The following is an 18625-nucleotide window of genomic DNA, read 5'->3' on the forward strand; positions in this document are numbered from 1 at the left end:
CTTTATCCTTGTCAAAGAGGCTTCCATATTTTTTTTTAACCTAAAGGCTGAGTGCCATAATTTTCCTATCTTTCCATCCCTTTGCAGCCTCCTTGACTGCAATTTGAAAAAGGCCCATAGGAGGAGTTCCTTCATGATTCAATTAATTCAATTCCTTTCGATTAAATGGAAGTGCACACAGCTAGGGAGGCTATAGGCAGGCAGGGAATGATTGTTCAGTGGAAGAGAGCCTTTACGCACACTTCTTGGCCACCTGTAACTACGGAAGTGCAAAAACAACATGCCAGGAGTTTCACCCAAATTTTTTTCCTGTGAAAGAAATTTCACAAGCAACTCTTCTTCTGTCAAATGGAGGAATCACAGAATACAGGGGTTTTTTTTCCTGTGCAGTTACTTCATATGTTTCTTCAGGATTCACTGGATCCCTCGGGATGTATTTCCAGAAAATATTCATAGATTTGCAAACGCACGGGATTACTGCACTTGGAATATAATCATGGATCGATTGCATCATTTTAATTACTGTAACCCTTTAGCTGGTCAAGTTTGCTAATGCCTCATGATCACCTTAGCCTTTTTTAAAATTACCGTCCACCGCAGATATGAGAAACCGATCAGTGCAACGCATGCTATACTTAGCAATCAAGTGATCCTGGTTAGTTCTGTGTCACAGGCAAACCAACATGCATTACAGCTCTTTACTGCCTCCACAAGTCCTCTCTTCTCATAATGTTGAGATCACGGAAATGCGATTGTAATTTTTAAAAAAGACGCCCAAAATATGATGGCAGAAGCAAACGAACAAAACATCGCTCCGACGAACCGCCATCCCGCCACCTCTTCACGTTGCACGCCTATGCTACTGCAACCCGCACAGATCGTTCCGATAGTTGGAAAAAATCGCCTTTCTAGATTACCTCCCGTATCTCTACGCGGCATTTGGGGGGGGGGGGGGCGGCGACGAAAAAGAAAGAAGAAAGCCCCAGCAACTCCATCAGGCGCCACTAGAGTTCTCCTTTTTCCAAGGATCCGAGGCTGTATCCCTAAACCCTGTTTACCCCAGAAAGCTAGAAGTGTGCAGACGGCCAGGAGAGAGGAGAGAGAGAGGGAAAAAAATTTCAGACACAATAAAACTCTGATGGGGGGAGAAAATATGTAGCAGGCGGAGGAGGGAGCCGCGGCCTGGAGCAAGGATTGCAAACTTTCGCCCGGGTGAACTTCTCTTCCTCCGCCTGCAGAATCTGCAACTGCAAGAGACGCCGCCGCGCAAGGTGAGGGACCCCCGCTTCGGTCTGGGGAGGAGGAAGAAGGGAAACGGGGTGGCGGGTGGGAAGGGGCCGACACTGAGCCAGCGGGAAAGCACGACTTTTGCAATCCCTGCCCGGTGCAAATCCTGCGTGTCTTTTATTCCCTGGCTCGGAGGGAGGAGGGCGAGAGGGAGGGACGGGGGGCAAGGAGGGAGAGGCGGCGTCTCGGTGCTCGGGGGTGGTGGGGGGAAGAATTCTTGTTTTTTCTTTTTAAAATAGGATGGAGGATTATAAACATGGCGCCTTAAAAAAAAAGCTACAAAACCCGGGTCTACAGGCAGCCGCGGGAGGGAGAGGAGGGCTGAATGCGTCGGGGAGGAGAAATAAAATACCGATGGGTGCGGAGGTAGAGGCGCATCGGCTCCGGAGGGGGGAAGGTCGCATAAAATCAGAATAAAACGGGGGGCAAAGGCAGGGGTGCCGATTAGCCTGGGGAACGAGGCTGCTCGCCCGTGCATAGTGCACGGGGGTGTCTCTTTTTCAGCCCCCCTTTCCTCCTTTCTTCTCCCTCCCGACCCGTTTTCCTGGACCTCGTGCGAATCCGGGGGTGCCCCTTGCAACCCGGGGCGGGAAGGGCTCGCCGATCGATTTTAGCACCGGGCAGCTCCCGCGCGCGGCGAGGGACTGCGGCGGGGACGGGGCTTCCCGGGCCGCCCCCTCCCCGCGGCGGAGGCTACCTGAGGGGGAGAGCGCCGAGGCGGAGGAGGAGGGGGTGTGCGTGTGCCCGTCGCGAGGGGGGAGCAGGCGTCGGGGGGAGAAGCTCCGTCCCCGGGGAGGCCTGCTCGGACGGCGGAGCCCGGGAGTCGAGTGACTGGAGAGACCGGGCGGGTCGCAGCTCTCCCCGGCCGCAGCCTTCCGGATGGGCCTCCCGGCTCGAAGACGCCCGCGCTCGCCTGCTCGCCTCGCTGGGGCGGCTTTGGAGCAGGTCTGGGCCGGATAATGGCAGGCGGGGTGTGGGCGAGGCGGAGGAAAGGCAGGCCGGAGGGGAAGGGGGCTTCGTGGTCTTCGGCCCACCAGTCCTGGGAAAGGCCTTCGCCCGGAGATTCGGGCGGCGAAAGCCTCTCTGGTGAGCTCGGGCTCGGTTTAATCCTCGTTTAGAGTAGGAGGGGGAAGTTTTCGCATCCCTCAGTAGAGAGAGGGGAAGGGAAGGAAGGTTGTGGGCTGCCACTGGAAGTGGAAAATGGTGGTGGTGGTGCTCATAATAATTGGTAGCAGCAACATCAGCCTGTCTTGTTTCTGCGGGGATGGAGGGAATGAACTCAGCCTGTCTGGACTGAAGCAGTATGCCCCTGAGGAGGTTTGAAGGACTCAGAGGGGTGCCAAAAGAGAGAGGGAGAGGCAGATACTAACCAGGAGAGGGTGGTGAGGGGAGCCCCTTTCCCAGAGGATGAAGAATGGAGCTGGAGGGGGCACGTGCAGAAGAAAAGTGCACCTTCCTGCACCCGGTTCTTTCTGATCTTTATAAATTGCACATTGAGGAAAAGGATCAAGTTAGTAGACGGAGAGGTTCTCTACTTGTTGAGTTTGCAATGGGCCGACGTTTTGTACTAATAGCAGGGTGTACCTCCAGTTTAATGGATGGTGGATTTATGTTGATCTGGCTGAGTTGCTAATAGGCTATTATTTTATATTAATTCATGCGGACTTTTTTTCCTTTTAAGTCTGCAGGGTTATCGTAGAGAATAAAGTCCAAATGAATAAGCCAGAATTAACTTAGTGGGTTTTGTTTCCTTATCTGTTAGATTTATAGCCCACCATTTCTTTAGCTTGCTAACAAAGTCCTCCTTGCACAAGATTTCAGCAGGCCTGGAAAAGGCTGAACAGGTTGTTCTCCTGTGGCTGGTTGTGAGGATTGAGATTCCTCTAGCAGATGCATAGGTTGGATTGACCTGTGGTGGTTTTGTGTTCTGCTCTTGCAGTAAGGTTAAGAATTGTTACATGCGTCTAAAGACATGGTATGTTTCAGTAACAGATTTATGTCCTGACTTCCTTCCACAAAGCCCAAGCTTGATGATTTTCCGTCTGACCAAAGCTGGACCTGCTTAGGTTCAACAGAGTTAATGCAGAATGTCTTCAGGGGTTCTAGCTTGTGCTCTTGGATACATGACTTTTATTTTTCGTCAGTCTTGTCCCCCACTTAATTATGTGTCCTTTGAGAAGGCATTTCCTCACATAACATTTCTGTCTTAACTATATTGAGTAGACAAATAAAAATAATATTGATCCATGTTTTTCCACATGAAAGGCGTGTTTAATCCAAGAGCTGATCAACTGATGACATGTACATTGCAAAACTTTGCTCTCCAACAAAAAGCAACAAAACCCCACATAATTAGATAATCTATCATAATATTACATGATGAAAATGTGGATTCTTTTATTAAGTTGAGATTCTCAAAAAGATAACAATGTCTCAAATATGAATTTCATGAACCCATTTTACCAGCATTGTCAAAACAACAAATTGAGTCCATGTTTTTGTTTCTACCAGGATGTTTGGATTCCAGCATCTAAATTCTATGACATATTTTAATTGTGAGAACAAATCATGAACAGCATGGAATTTTAGGTGGGGGGAAGGGCTAGTTCTGTTGGGTTGTCATAAATGTGATCTCTCTCTCTCTCTCTCTCTCGTGCAAAACGATAAGAGTATTTTAGAATAATCGGGTCTCACAACAAGGAGTTTCTTTATCATCTATGGTCTTATGAACATAAAAGTTTTATGAAAGCTCATGTTTTAAAGGCCATCCCATACTGTAACCATTTCAGATGATGCTTGAGACCTCCTCACTGTTATAGGTAGACATAACATTGGATTTATGGCAGCATCTCCCCTCTCTAGAAATAGTGCTGATTTGGGTGGTCCACTCCCAAAAGCTGTAGAATTCCAAGCGACCTTGGAAGAATTTATGGTTGGTCCCATCAGTGCCATGTTTGAAATCTGGAATAGGGAATTTAGGACAATTGACATGATTGCTTATAAATGTGCTTTCTGACCTATTGCAAAATAGCTCTATGGTACAGGTAGTCCCTGGGTTAAGAATGCCCAGTTTAAGGATGACTCATAGTTAAGAACAGAGCCTGTTGTAGCAAAATTTGAGTTAAATGCACATTGGTTCGAGTTTATTGCACAATACTATTTATACAGTATTATACAATAATACTGTTCCAGCTTGCATACAAATTCAACTTAAGGACAGACCTTGGAAATGGAACTCATTCTTAAACTGGGTACTATCTGTACTTAAGTTGTGGGAGCTAAAGCAGCAAGGTAAATGGGTAAAGTGCATGTAAAGGAATTATTATTTTAAAAATTTTGGTCAGTAAAATATTTCATAATCATTCCAGTGTGGGTGCCACCATTGATACAGAGCCAATTGAGGGTGGTTTCCAAAAATTATTGTCAGGATTAGTTTCAGTTTGTGACACCTGAGAATTTGGAATCTCCAAGATAGGCAAATATAGACCAGTCTTTAATCTGTGACTAAGATGGTTTGAGAGACTGGTGGCTTCTTGCCCTCAGTCTCTCAGATCATCTAAAAACAGCTCTAGAGGAAGTTTATTATTATTTTTTATAAGTATAATAAAATTCTGTAACATAGTTTTAGAAAACAGTGCAGTGATTATGAAAAGAACCCCAACAAAAATAATTTCTGTTGTATCACCTTGCAGCTATATTTATTTTTATTAACAGATGTCTGGTAAATTATTTTTAACAATGCTATATGAACTACATTAAATTAAATCAATAAAAAGAATGGACTAAAATGATAAAGATTTTATCAATACTTTTCTCCCCATTAACTTTTCCGTAGATCATAATCATCAGATATAATTTCAGGAAGCTCTTTACAATTCATGTATACAGTGAAAGAAGACATTCTATTTGAAAACTATCTGAGTTTGGAATATTATATAAAACTCAAGTTTCGAGAGAAGATTTTCCATTACCGCAATTTGCCAAACTTTTTTAAACCAGCTGTTAATAGATAAGCACTTCAAGTCATACTTATGAATTAGGGAGGCTACTATTTGCTTTATAATTAATAAATAGCAAATGTAGCTGTTGTGTTTGTTGCTGACTAGTAATATTACTTAACATCTGAAAGATCTAGCAGTCATTTTCTATAAAACCAACCCATATATGTACAGGCAGCCCCTCTAGTCAAAAGGTGAAATTGGTTTTTGACTACATGATTGCTTATTTTGGTTTGTTATAACATCTATGAAACTCTTTTAAAGTAGTTTTCTTGTATTTGAGGAAGCAAATGTAAATGGAGCCAGCTGCCCAGTCATAGCCCGTTTTCATTTTTCTTTTAGACTGGCAATCCAGCTTTCAGATACCTCTAAGAGAATCCATGGTTGGATAAAATGATTGAGAAAATGAGGTAGTTCTGCAGGACATCAGTTAACTTGACACTTTTCACACTAGCTTCAAAGTACGCTACAAGCCAAAGATTGCCTTAGTTGGCCTGACGAGTGATCTGTGTCTGACAATTGACAAAACAAGAGTGATTCTTTTGGTTCTTTTTAGCTTTTCAGTGGTTTTTGATACCATCAACCACGATATCTGTTTGAATCCCCTTGGAAATTTGGGAATAGAAGCACTGCTTTAAACTACTCCGTTCCCACCGTCTCTCAGTGCCATCTCTAAGTTAGATGTCAGTGCCTTTCTGCAGTTGATAACTGGTTGGATGCGAGTGAATAAACTGAAGCTGAATTGAAACAGGCTAGAGCTAATTGTAGAAGGCCACAGTTGGAGTAGCTCCCTGTTCTAGACAGAATACCACTGTTTCATAAGCCTGTATTCACTTTGAGAACGGTCCTCTGAGAATTGCACTCTTGATTTATTAGATTGAAGCCAGAATCATCATCTTTCACCTTTGGCCAATGCCTTCACTTTTAGAAGAAATGACCTAATACGGTGCAGGTGCTGCCTATAGAACATTGCCTTTGGAGACTTTAAGTAGCATTAAATTCTGGAAGAATTGAGAGATCATAGTACACCTGTCCTAAAAGTATCATACTGGCTACCAGTTTCTTTCCAGATGGGATACAATGTGCTGGTTGTTATTTTTGAAGCTTTACATGGTTTGGGTTCAGGTTTCCTGAGAAAATGCCTTCTCCCATAAGAAATCTCCATCTTCCCCACAATTACTGAATTCATCTGAGGAGGTGTGTCTATACCTACTTCAGGCTTATCATGGCAACTTGCTCCAATTCTGAATTGAAAGAAGTAAATCTTTTGCTTGCTTTTAAAGTTTAAAATCATGGCTTTGGACAGGCATTTAATTCATGATAATTTTGATCCATTTTAGCTTCATGGATCAAATTTTAAATTGTTTTTAAAGATTTAATATTTATTTTTGTAAACTGCCAAGATACTTTATTAGTGGTATATGTACAGTCTAACATACTATCACTACTGCTACTAATAGCAATAATATTATTGTGTGATATGTGATAGTACAGATGAAAGCTGTAAATCTGGGGCATTTTGAGGTTATACTAAACATTCTAAAACAATGTGTGGCATGATCCTACTATTGTGACTGATCTGTTAGTATACTGCCTACAAATATTACATTATAGTTTTCACTTTATAATAGACCATATCTGGATTGCAAAGGTCTAGATGATCAACTGATGTCAGTGCTGTAGAGAGATTCAGAAAAATCTAACTTTGCCTCCTTCTGATGGTCATCTGGATTTTTGCAGCACAGATATGGTATGCTTACACTATCTCATCCTTTACATTTCTTATTTATCATCATAGTAATCTTGGGTAAGAGAGAAGCTTAAGTTACTTAGGATTTTCATTAAGCAGAGATTAAAGTGGGGTTCAGAGCAATGGTTCTCAGCTGCCCTGGAGCAGTTCAGAATAATTTCTCTTTACGTAATACCTTTAGTATTTACATTTTGCTTAGAATACAAAAAGTGATAGGTTTCTATAAGAAGTAAAACAGAGACATTGTCAACAATGCTGACGGATTGTTTGCAAAGACAGTTCATGCCTACTCAATCTAAGAAGCTGATTGGATGCTTTGAAGGCATTTAGAGCTATAGAATTAGAATAATTTGAATTGGAACAAAATCTGGAGATTTAATCTCCAGTATCTCCATTTGAAAAGTTTCTGCTGCTATGCTTATGAATGTCCCATTTGTATACTATATCTCTGTTTTGATAAAGAGATGTGTGACAGTTTAATCTTTGGGAAGAATTTACCAGAAGTCTTCAACAATTCCATAGTTGAGGTTATTCAGGATTTGGAGTCTGCTCAAAATTCATTGAAGGTGGTGGAGGTGGACAGCTGAAGTTGTTTTCACCTCATCACTTTATTGTATTTATCCAGATAGTGTTGTTATCTGAAGCAATAACTTCAACAGATGCTTAGATTTCATTTGGCCTTTCACTATGGTGTTCCAGTGGGGGCTGAGATCTTTTTGTAATTCATCTTTCCATCTTGTTTGTTGTTGTTGTTTTAGGTTATTAGGTTTATAATTTATTTATACCATCTATCCCTTGGATTATATTTATTTTTGATTACTGCTTTTATTGTATTTTAATTGGTTTTTATTCTTATTTATTGTAAACCACCCAGAGTCCCTCATTGAGTGAGATGGGCAGTGACTAAATTTGAAATATAAATAAATATAACTAAAATAACGATTAAGGCTGTATTCAGACACACTTTTCTATTATACAGTTACTCAGTGAGAGTTGGGTTAGTGTGTTTAGGCATGGTATTTATTTGGGAAAGATTTACAGCAAGACATTAGATAAGAATTTTTAAAAGTGAGTTAACGCAACTTTATATTAAGAATATATACTAGAACAGATTAATCCAGATTAATTCTCTCAAGTGGACAGTGACCAAAAGGATGAAAATTAATAGGGGTTATTCTGCATATGGTATGTTTAAAGAGATTACTAATGTACATTGCAGTATTTTCCTGGCACTCTCAAGTCAGCAAAACAAAGCCTTTAAAACTTTAAGGCATTAGAAAATGTTTCCTTGTTTATTTGAGCGTAGTAGGATTGCCTAACTTTATCAGGGTTTTTTGTTACAGTTATTTTATAGAAAGGGAAGGTGGCAAGAAGCATTAATTGAACATGGTCTTAAAAGAAATAGAAACACCCAGGATATTGAATTATTGAATATAGTTTGTATTTTGGCATTTTGACATTGGAAGGTAGTCTTTTTTGCAGGTCTGTTGGTATTCTTTATTGTTTTTTCCCCACTCTTAGTGACATAGGAATAAGATGGAAGAAATATATTTTCGCTTCTGAAAAGCACCTGTTCTTCTTGTTGAATGTTCATCATTGTAACCTTAGCACTGCTGCACACACTTTGCAAATGTTTGGTCAGCCCTTTAGAGCCAGTTAATGATGATCTAAGAAGATGCAGTGTTTTTTTTTTTTTTTTTTACTATCTTATGCCAAGTTGGAAGTACAGTCAGAATCATTTGTTTCATAAGCTTGCATTTAAAACATGCTGAACCACCGAAGAAATGGTTATCTGTTTGCTGTGAATGTTCATGAGGTGTCTGATGGCTTGCAGAATGAGTATAGTGTCAAATGTTTCACACTTGAAGTAATAAACTCTACTTTTTAATGATCTATTCCTTTGTAATTTGCATAGGCAGGCACCTAATTGCTTATCATTGTTGGTACTTGCTGACTTTCTTAGGGTTTATTTGCAAATTATGTTTCTGTTTGCATTGTTACACAGGAATTTAATTGCTTGCTGCAGTTGTTATGTATTAGAAAATAAGTGGTTTCTTTCCAAATACTTAAAAGCAGTATTCTAAGTTAGATCTGTTGCAACGTAACCTAACACTGAAGAATAATCATGGCATTTCTTTGAAGGTAATCCTGGTAATTCCTGTATCATTGTTTGTTACAGTTTTGTGCATTAGACTTTTTGTAATTTAATGGATGTTTGGAATGATAGTTAATTTTATTGGTTGCTAATTAGAATGGCTGTGTATTATCTAAACAAGCTCACAATAGTTTCAGGGTAGAAGCTTGATCTGTTTATTAATAGGAGACTGAGTGAATTATATATATACCACCCTGATTTCTAAAAAAGTGAATTGCTGGGAGTGCTACAAAAGTAGAAGGGTAGGAAATATGTTTATGGAATGGAAAAATATGTTGCATTTCTCAGCAAGAATTTTTGCTATAGTATTACACTCCTCCTCCTCATTCTCATTATTATTTGATTTGTACCCGCCCTTCTGCTCTGGTGAGCACATAGCAAGAACTTTAGGAACAGTACAAATGTGTTCTACCTGCTAGAGAAATACAGTGTTAAGACTTTTTTTTTTTTTTTAATCTGTGCTCAGTCGTTACCGACTCTGCAGTGACTGCTTGGACAAGTCCTTACAGTTTTCAAGGCAAGGTGTTTCAGAAGTGGTTTGCTAGTGCCTCCTTCCTAGAGCAGAGAGCCAGCCTCAAAATTCTGGTTGGTCAAACTGTTTTGTGACAGGGATCATTTTCATTCTGTGTTAATGTTAAATATGCTGGTCCAGATTGTCCATTCAGGAATTTCATGTACTCTTCTAATTTTGACTGCAACTGTAATGCTGGTGATAAAACACGGGTATGATTTTCTTTCTTGAATACTGGAAATGTTCTTTACTGTTCAGATCTATAAATTACTATTTTTATTGTCTTAATTTCTAATACATTTCTGTTAACAGCAGTTGATGTTAATCTCACTGTCTTGCCTTATAAAATTATCAGTAATAATGCATTTTTGTATTCCTCAATAATTTTTTAAATTTGAAACTTTTGATTGAGAGTTAAATGTAAAGTAAAATTTAATTTTGGTCATTTTTAAAAACAAATATTTTTATTCAATTTATATTCCTTTCATCAGTCAAATTAGCTGGACAGTTTACAATTGGCAACAACAATATAAAGTTGCCAAAAATTGGATATATTAAAACAATACCAGTAAAAGTGGCAAAAAATTATGAGGGACAAATCCAGGTTAAATAAATTATTGAAAATATATCTTTGCATGGGACAAAAATGCCATATACTGTTGCCTTTTTATAATACGTATCAAGCAGGTCAGATGATTATTAGTATTCATTGTGGAACTAGAAGATGATTTATTATAGTTGTGTTTGCAGTTCATATATTTCTATTCAGAATGAACACAGATTATAAGACTCAAGCAATGGACATTTTTCTTCCTATACATCAGAATTTACAGTATTGAATTCTGTAGTGTTATAAACTAACAATATACTAAACTGTATTAAAGCCTTTGTTCAGTTCTCTAAAATGCTTTTTATAATCTGAGTTTTTCAGATGCTAGATTACAACCACAGAATTCCTAGCTATCATGTCCAGTACCAGCTTGGCTGGAAGCTTTGGACAGTCCAGCATACTTGGAAAATACTAAGATGAGAAAGGCTTCCCTAAAAGTTAGCAAATGTATTAGAATTAGCTATCTGTGAATAAATATTTTACCCACAGAAATCTTTAATATGCTTCCATTTCATATATTTCATATTGTTCCTTCGTTTATTCATGCAAATATTGCTTCCCAATTCAGTCTTGCTACTTGTGGTGTGTATAATTTCATGCAAAATTCTTCTGGGTTTATAAAATCCATTTCTTTTCAAGGCACTGCCTGTTTAATAATCTTCATTTTTTGTTTAGAAAATGTATGATACAAGTTATTAAACAAATTCTGTTGGGAAAAAATAATTTCATTAAGGGACACCATCTTAAGGTTGTGAATCCTAAGGTTTAGAGTCAGTTGATCAAAGTATTAGGAAAATACAAATATTCTAATATTTTTTACCACATTTGTGAAAGCATGTTGCTATTTATTTTATTTGTGTGTGTGTCCTGTTTTTCTTCTATCATAAAGATTGTAAATTCTACTCATTGTCTCCAATCATTGACTAGTCCAGATTTCAGTTCAGTTCAATTTTATTACAGTCTTTAGCCAGTAAAGGCCCAGTTTTCATAGAATCATAGAGTTGGAAAGGGCCATTAGATTGTTGACTGTAACCTCCTGTTCAGTATAGAAATCCAAAAAGAGTTCTACATTTGGAAAGTTTCTGGGAGTTTAATGTGTCATATGTTGTTAGACTCCATCTTGGAGGTTAGGGTGAACATGGAACATCCCTTTTTGCTGCTTAGTTCTGTGAGAAGTGGGGAGTTTAGGGTACTGTACCTACTGTTATAATAAGAGGACAGAGATTTTGAATTGTAACACTTTTGCAAACAAAACTGGTTCTCCTAGAGCAATGTGTCTTAAACTTTTCTCTCTCAGGACCCCTTCCCACTTTTAAAAATTATGGAGGACTTCAAAAGAGCTTTTGTTTGTATGGGTTATAAGTATTGATACAGGTAGTCCTTGTTGAAGGACCACTCATTTAGCAACCGTTCAAAGTTACAGTGGTGCTGAACGAGGGGGACTTATGATGGGTCCTCAAAGTTGCAGCTGTCACAGTGTCCCCATGGTCATATGATCGCGATGTGGTGCTTGGCAACCAGCTCACAATTAAAACAGTTGCAACATCCTGCAGTCACTAGATCACCATTTGTAATCTTCATGGCCGGCTTCCAACAAGCAAACTCAATGGGGAAGCTGGCAGGAGGTTGCAAATGGAGATCATGTGATCACAGGATATTGTAGCCGTATGGATTCACCTAATGACAGCAACTGGGGCTGCTGCAACTGCTGTCATAAGTTAGCACGGGCACATAATGTCGTGCTTTACGACTGTGTCACTTAGTGACAGATTTGCCAGTCCCAATTACCATCATTAAGTGAGGACTACCACTTTATTTACCGTCTTAAAAATTAAAATTGATGCATTTGCTGCTGCTACTGCTTCTCATGGTTGTTTGATGGACTTTTAATGTTGTATTATTTTTCAAGATAGGCTGGCAAATAAGTTTGATTTTGCAGACCCCTGAGAGTGTCTTGGGGGATCCCAGGGGTCCTAGGATCACAGTTTAAGAAACACTTTCCTAGAGCATTCATGCTTGTGCAGCCATCTCTTCTACTCTCTGAAGCATTTGAGAAATTTGATTTTCTCGGTGACAGAGATGAACTGTTTCCCTTTCAGTTGCTGGTTTAGGAAGGTTTTTGAACTGGGAACAACAATCATAGCAAATAAAGAACACGGCTTGTCATGTTTATCCACATAATTGTATAAACATGGGACTGATAGTAATAATGTAATGGGTCTACTTTGGGACCAATGAGAAGAGTGCTGTAGTTTGGTTTATTAGAAGGATACAATTTGATGTCAGGGAAAGCAACTTGGTATCTTTCAGAGATACCCATATATTGCAGGAAGAACCACCTTTGGTCAGAATTACGAAATGTATGGTCCAAAACACCTGGAAGCAACAGGTGACTTATACCTAGGCAGGCATTGCATTATGTTATATGATATATTATTATTACAGGTAGTCCTTGCTTACCAACAGTAATTGGGACTGAGAACTCTGGGCACAGCATCATGTGATCACGCTGATTTATGACAGCAGTTCTCGTTGCCATCATTAGGCAAATCCTATGCACTTGCAGTGTCCCGCAATCATGTGATTGCCATTTGCAACCTCTTGCCTGCTTCCCCATTGACTTTGCTTGTCAGAAGCTGGGAGTGAAGGTCGCAAATGGCAATCACATGTCCATGGGATGCTGCAACCTGGAAGCTGGTTTCCAGGTGCCTGAATCATGATCATGTGACTGCGGGGATGCTGTGATGACCACAACTGTGAGGGGCCATTGCAATTATCCCCCTTTCAGCACTGTTATAAGTTTGAATGGTCACTGAACGAGTGGTCATTCAGTGAGGACTACCTGTATATTATATTATATTACATTTTATTTTATTTTTTTTATTTTATTGTATTGTATTGTATTGTATTGTATTGTATTGTATTGTATTGTATTATATTTGTATAATATATTTATATATGTAAGTAATGAATAAGGATAAACAGTTCGAAGTAACTTTGCGAACTCTGGTAAAATTTTGTATTGGCATTGAATAGACTATAGATATCAATATCAATATAGATATAGGTATGTTCTGTTCTGATTGCTTAGCAGCATGCGGGGGTCATAAGAATCACTCATTCTTTCACATGATTTTGGAGTTCTGAAGCTAAGGTTAAGACAAGCTAAGAAAAAAAATGGATTGTGAGCTGGGTGTGGTAGAGAAGTTAAGGATCTAGAAACACAGGATTCAGATATTTGAGAAAGCAGCAACTTGAAGTATAGGAGATGAGAGTTTGAACTGGATAAGAGGGAGCATGTACAATAACCTTCTGTGATTTGGGTGTCCATCAGATCTAAGGTCTTCAATTACTGAAATTCCCCAGCTAGGCTGGCTATTTCTGAAAATTTGGAGCTGAACTGCAAATATTTGGAGAGCATAAAATGAGGAAAAAGGTAGAAGAGGAGGAGTAGAAGATTAGAGGAAAAAGTCTGAAAGGAACAGGAGAGCTGGGGAAAAGAATGAACAGGTGGGAGGAGATAAGATGAGGAATAATACTGATTTGAGATAAAGTTAAAGCCTTTGCCTTCAGATAGTGATTTTCAAAAGCATGAATCAAGAACACTAAACATGGGATTTTTGAACAACAGAACTCTGAAATCACTTATAAAGATTTGATGTTTACTAATTTCATCTAGAAATTAGGCTAGTATATAAACAATATAATAATGTTGGTTGTCAGTATATTATTGCATTATATTTATTTGTAAGATTAATAAATTGCCTCACTAGAAAAGCTCTAAGTGATATATGAAGTTACTGCATGTCTCTGTACATATATGTATGTACTGTATATGATATTAATATATTTAGGCTTTGGTTTTGTTTGGTTTGCATCTTTTACATTGTGGTTTCTTTATGTCCATTGTAGCTCTGAGCTCTAATTTTAATTTTAAAAATTATTTTAAGAAGAATCAGTTACCTGATACAATGGGATTTGAGGTATAGATTGGGGAGAGCTAGGGCAATTTGTGGTTTCTGTAATACAGTGATACCTCGGGATACGAACGCCTCTGCTTGCGAATTTTTCGGGTTACGACCAGCTCTGGCCCCAAAATTTTACCTCGGTTTGCGAACTCCGCCTCGGGGTACGAGCCATTTTCCGCCCGTGCCACGTGGTCCGCGGCCATTTTCTGCCCGTGCCACGTGGTCCACGGCCATTTTTCCGCCCGTGCCACGTGGTCCGCGGCTGTTTTTCCGGCCCTGCCGCGTGGTCCGCGGCCGTTTTCGCGCCGCGCCGGGCTGTTTTTGCGCCGCGCCACGCCGGGCCGGGCCATTTTCGCGCCGCGCCGCGCCGTTTTCGCGCCGCGCCGGGCCGTTTTCACGCCGCGCCGCGCTGCACCCGGCCATTTTCGCGCTGCACCACGCCGCGCCCGGCCGCTTTCCGTGTGGTCCGTGGACACCAGAACGGATTAACGGTAATTACATTGAACCTTATGGGAAATTGCCTCGGGTTGCGACCAAATTCGGGCGGAGGGCGGAACGGATTAACCGGATTTACATTGAACCCTATGGGGAAATTTGCCTCGGGGTGCGACCAAATTCAGAGGGCGGAACGGATTAACCGGATTTACATTGAACCCTATGGGGAAATTTCCTTCGGGTTACGACCAACTCGGGATACGCCCAGAGTCACGGGACGGATTAAGTTCGTATCCCGAGGTACCACTGTACATATTTTCATGCATTGTTTGTCCATTTTTAGCCTGATACTGAGCTTAGTCTGGGCAGAAGTGACAAGAACAATTTTGCATCCCAAATCTCTAGGAATCTTTTGAACATGCTGTTCCCAAACCACTTTTTTGTTTTAATTTTTGGTGGACTAAACCATGACATTGAACTTTAATTCTAGAAGTTAGGAGAAAACAAATGCAAATATTAGATTTAAACCTTACAGTGGAGAATATGTCATAGAGTTCCTGTGGGAAATTTTTCAATTCCTGTAACAACAGATAGTTTTAATCCTACATCTGGGAAATAGGAGCTTGGGCTAAGAGCAACTGGATGGTGTTGTTTACAAATGAGAAGAAGCCTTTGAACCATATTTTGGGTATGTCATGTTAAAGAAATAGCTTTTGTTGGTTTATTTCCCCCTTTCTTTTAAGTTTCTACACCTAATTAAATATTTTTAAGGTCTTGGCTGCTTTAAGAACTAATTTATATATGTTTTTGGAAAGAATGATGAGCAGAGAGACCCAGAGAGTTAACCTCCTTGGTGTATTCTGGAACTTTAAACGACTATGGGAAAGCTTAGAAAATAGTGGAAAATTGCACTGGGACTAAATGAATTCTCTTTCTAAACTGACTGTTGAGACAAGTTGTATTTTGTGTATGATATGACAGCCACGATCATTGACTTTTTATATTCATATTTTATACAAAGACTGTATGAGCCTCCCCCAATTTGATACCTTCCCATTTTGTTTAGGAATTGTAGGCCCAAGACATCTGGAGGGTGTCAGGTTGGAGAAGGCTAGCCCAGTGTTTCTTGACCTTGGCAACTTCAAGATGTGTGGACTTCAACTCCCAGAATTCCCCAGCCAGCGTGGAGTTGAGGTCCATACATCTTAAAGTTGCCAAGGTTGAAAAACAGCGGGGTAGCCTATAGAAAAACATGTGAGAAGATTTTCATTTTCTTTTTATTCTTATGCATAAAACAATCAGAATCTTTCCTCAAGAAAGAATCCATGGAAGGGTGTTTCATTCAAAACAAATGCTTATGAATTAAAAATAAACTTTTTTGATATTTGGTGAAAGGCAAATAACAAATAATACAAAGATATACAAAGGACCTTCAGTTTTCACTTGAATATAAACAGAAGAGAATATATGTAGCTCAGGATTGAACTGTGGAGTCCTTGGTGCTTTCTGAGCTTGATTGTTTGATTGCAGATGTTTCATTACCTGACTAGGTAACATCATCAGTGCTAGTGAGTGTGAGGTTTGCTCCCTATATATAGTAGCTTGCCCTGCCAGTGTTGGTGGGGGTATGGTTTTCTCCTTGGTAGTTCCTTGATTGCGGTATTGTTTTCTGCTTGATTGTTTGTCTGATGTTAATCCCTGCCAATCTGGGTGTAGGCTGCTGGAGAGGATGTGTTCTGATCTTTTTGTTTCCTTCTTAGCTTTTTTATTGTCTCTTTTGAATAGTATGTAAATGTGGTTTATCTCTGTGTGTCTATTGATGGCTGATTTGTCTGAATGCCAAGCTTCCAGGAACTCTCTAGAATTTTTGGATTTAGGTTGGTCTATGATGCTTACAGTTTCCCAGTTGAAACTACCGTTGAGTCTGCCCATATATTGTAAGATTAAGGAGTTTTCATTGTGTTTTCTGACTGCTAGTTGGTGTTTTTGGATGCGCTCTGCTAGTCTTCAGCTACATAGTGGCTAAAAAGTCAAATAGGCTTTTTCTCAAAGTAGAACAAACTAAAACCCATAGTTTAGAAGTTATATTTGTAGTTGGAAATTAAGAAAATAAAGGCAAATAATGATGAGTAATGAGCTTAGTGATTAAAGATTAAGACAGATACAGTCTAGAATGAGAGTCCCAGGATGTCTCTTTCTGTTCTAGGTGCTACACTTTGGTGTTCATCAGAAAAAATGTATCAAGTTAGAGGTTCTCCAAGTGCGGATGGTGATCCCCTGGAGGTTGTGAACTTTTTTTTTTTTTTTTTAAGAAAGCTGATCAGGTTTGTGCAAACAAAGCAGGAGCACTGTCAAAGCTTGCTTCTCTTTTGCTTGGGCAAGCCCACAGCTGGCGTCTACACACAAAGTGGACAGCAAAGCCCTAAATGAGTGTTGAGAAATGGTTAAACTTGTAGGGCTAGCCATTTGCCTACTACAGCAGTGGTTTTCCACCAGCAGGTGACTTCCAAAGTGATGTGTAGTAACATAAACTTTGAAGTGTCTGTAGAAATGTGTGTGTGTGTGTGTGTGTGTGATAATGGAAGTCCAGTATTTTTATATGTAATCTTAGATTTTTAAGATTTTCAAAATGGAACAGTTTTCAAAATGGAACAGCCTTTTAAAATGGAACAGTTTTGTTGGGTGATAACAGAAAAACTAAAGATGATGAATCTACTGAAAGTTCTGATAAAAGTTTAACTTTAGTCAAGAAAATACACTGAAGTTATATATCTTTTAGTAAGCTAATGTTTATGCTTGCCTATCTCCAGAGAAATCATTTGTTTATTTGGGAGGTGGGTGTCACACAAGTTCATGGATCATTTTGGGAGCCACACTTGGCAAACACAGCAAGTAGAAAAAATTCTCATTGTTCTCTGTAATTTTTCTTGCTGTTTTCTGTTATTTCAGACTTAAGAGTTTCCTAAAATAAGCAAAATTAGACAAGGCTACATGTGAATGCCGGTTGCATAGTTTTCCAAGATAAAGTTGAAATGAAAACTGTTAAGTTGCCTTTTACAGGTCCTGCCACAAGATGTATTAATAGGCATTAAGTAATATCTGTAACAGATGATTAAGGAAATATACAAAGGAGGAATGTATTATTATTCATCATGATAATTTACATCCTTAGAATTAGCTTGCCATTGAATGCCGCTTGCTGGGGAGATAACAACAGGAGACAAGTTTGCTTTTTATATCCTACATGTATGAAACTACATCATAACTTTATGAGATGATTTGATAAGTAATAAAACTTCAAATTAATGTGGATTTTCAAATGAATTGAATCACCTGTTGATTTCTGTAGCTATTTGGATTATATTGTGCTCTTCATTTTGTTTAGCTGACAGTAATAACAGGCTTTATTTCTCACAATAAAGAGTATACATGTATGTTGTGTATATAAAACAGTGACTTTCAGAAGTTATGTTATCTCATAATTTTTGATTTTTGCCAAAATTTATTCAGAAGAGCAAGCAAGCTCAATACATTTGACAGAGGAAATATATTCATTTTCTTCTGAGTAATACATTGACATATGAACTTTAATGAGTTGTTTGGTATTAAAGTTTTATTTTAAATTAATATATGAAACAAAATGTAATATAATTTTAAGCAAGATCTAGATACTCTATCAGGAAATGTACCTTTTTGTGTGTTAAACTCCAGAGCCTTCTTTTATTCAAAGACATGCTAGCTTGCACAGGAATACAATATGATGTACCTTCTAGCTCTTATTTGGGTTTATATCAACATAGAAATTTCTTAGTGATGGCCTTTCACTTTATCATTATGGAGCAGGGACAACCCAGACGCTGGTGAGGATCATTTTCATTTATTTATTTAGACTATTTACAGTCTGTTGTCTG

At 39.1% G+C, this 18625-nt stretch overlaps 1 protein-coding gene across 12 annotated transcripts in view; it reads left to right on the forward strand.

The window, feature by feature from the left end:
- The first annotated feature begins 1011 nt into the window (after positions 1-1011).
- ZMYND11 (zinc finger MYND-type containing 11) overlaps positions 1012-18625 on the forward strand; it is a 100897-nt gene continuing 83283 nt past the window's right edge. For 2 of the 12 annotated variants that reach the window (XM_015887618.3, XM_015887619.3), the window contains exon 1: positions 1018-1271. The gene's annotated coding sequence lies outside the window, so the exon portion shown is untranslated. The other 10 variants (XM_007425488.4, XM_015887621.3, XM_025164939.2 and 7 more) reach the window with 8 other exon arrangements.

The sequence above is a fragment of the Python bivittatus genome, unplaced genomic scaffold (genome assembly GCF_059951505.1).
Source record: "Python bivittatus isolate LINGU-HERP-01145 unplaced genomic scaffold, Pbiv_v1 ctg000610_np1212, whole genome shotgun sequence".
Classification (NCBI taxonomy): Eukaryota; Metazoa; Chordata; class Lepidosauria; order Squamata; family Pythonidae; genus Python; species Python bivittatus.